This window comes from Elephas maximus, chromosome 2 (assembly GCF_024166365.1).
Source record: "Elephas maximus indicus isolate mEleMax1 chromosome 2, mEleMax1 primary haplotype, whole genome shotgun sequence".
Classification (NCBI taxonomy): Eukaryota; Metazoa; Chordata; class Mammalia; order Proboscidea; family Elephantidae; genus Elephas; species Elephas maximus.
Genome location: NC_064820.1, coordinates 11,509,867 through 11,511,940, shown reverse-complemented (window position 1 = coordinate 11,511,940; position 2,074 = coordinate 11,509,867).

Here is a 2,074-nt window from a genome sequence, read left to right as displayed (position 1 = left end):
GCCCAGGGCATGAGCCATACCTGCCATACCCTAAGTACTCATCTGTTGGCATGGAAGTGGTAGGGTCTTTGTTGGTATGGAAGTGGTGGGGAAGAAGACAGAGAAGAATGAATCTTCCATTTAACTTGAAGACCTCACTCATTCTAGAGGGGACACTAATGTGTTTACTATTTTCCTCTAGCTGAATATTTCACCAAAATAATTATTTGGCAACAGAGGAAAACTGGCCCGTGGGGGCTGTTTAAACTTCAACATACACAGACATACGCACACACACACACACACAACCAAGCAGCAGATATCTAAGGCCTCTGGCTAGGGTAGGGCTAACTTAAAGTAGGCTGAAGGAGTCCTTTGTCTTTTCTTTCTTTTGTATATCCTTTAAGTCTCTTTATTACACATTTGTAGCTAAGTTCCCTGGGACAATAAGTGGTTTTATGGTGCTCAGAAATGTTTTTCATAAACACCTCAGTGGAAAAATATTCTTCAGGAGTGTCTGCCAGCAAATTGACATAAAAAGCGAGTAGAACCCCTCAACCACTTTTCTGTAGTTTAACCCATTGCCCCACTTATGAGACTTCAGGAACAGCCAGCCAATAATAAGAATCAGAGTGTACCATCAAAAGGACTCTAAACCACAGTGCATCATCATCAGGAATTCATCAAATCACAGTTCAGCAGGACACCAAACATGAGACAAATAATAGTACTGTTTGCCAAGAAGGAAGTACTACCATCCATTTCGTAGTGCTCAGGCTTACAAAACTCCACCTGGGCACTGTTTAACACTTACTTAAGACCTAGGTCAGGCCCAGAGAAAAACTAGGTGCTCAGTAAATGTGATTGAATGAAGGAATGGATGAATTCTTTCACTCATTGTTGTCCTTTCTCCCAACAAGTATTCTGGTAGCCTAACCTTTTTCCTTGCTGGCGAAGCTCCAATTTGTTCAGATGCCCATTCTCTCCCAATACACCTCGAGAAAGGGTGATCACATCCTTAGCTCCAAGAATCAATCTTGACTTGTTCAAGCCAGGCACTGCGGTCTTATCCCCTGCCCCAGTGATTACTTGACCATTGTATTAGTTATCTAATGTTGCATAACACCAGGCATTGGTGGCTCATTCTTACCCTCCATGTGGGAGACCCAGGTTTGATTCTCAGCCAATGTACCTCATCCACAGCTACTGCCTGTCTGTCAGTGATGGCTTGTGTGTTGCTATAACACTGAATAGGTTTCAGTGGAGCTTCCAGACTAAGATGGCCCGTAAAGAAAGGCCTGGTAATCTAGCTTTGAAAATAAGCCAATGATAACCCTGTGGATCACAATGAAACTAATCTGCAACCAATCATGAGAATGGTGAAGGACCGGGCAGCATTTTGTTCCATTGTGCACGGGTGGCCATGACTCAGAGCTGACTTGACAGCAGCCAACATCAACATTGCTGCATAACAAATTTCCCGAAGACTTGTTGTTGTTAGGTGCCATTAGGTCGGATCCAACTCATAGCGACCACATGTACAACAGAATGAATCAATGCCCGGTCCTGCACCATCCTCAAAATTGTTGCTATGTTTGAGTCCATTGTTGCAGCCACTGTGTCAATCTATCTCATTGAGGGTCTTCCTTTTTTTCACTGACCCTCTACTACCAAGCATGACGTCCTTCTCCAGGAACTGATCCCTCCTGATAACATGTTCAAAGTATGTGAGATGGAGTCTTGCCATCCTTGCTTCCAAGGAACATTCTGGTTGTATTTCTCCCAAGACAGATTTGTTCATTATTTTGGCAGTCCATGGTGTACTCGATATTCTTCACCAACACCACAATTCAAAGGAGTCAATCCTTCTTTGGTTTTCCTTCTTCATTGTCCAGCTTTCACATTTATATGAGGGGATTGAAAACACCATGGCTTGGATCAGGCGCACCTTAGTCCTCAAGCTGACATCTTTGCTTTTTAACACTTTAAAGAGATCTCTTGCAGCCGATTTGCCCAATGCAATGCGTCTTTTGATTTCTTGACTGCTGCTTCCATGGGTGTTGACTGTGGATCAAAGTAAAATGAAATCCTTAAC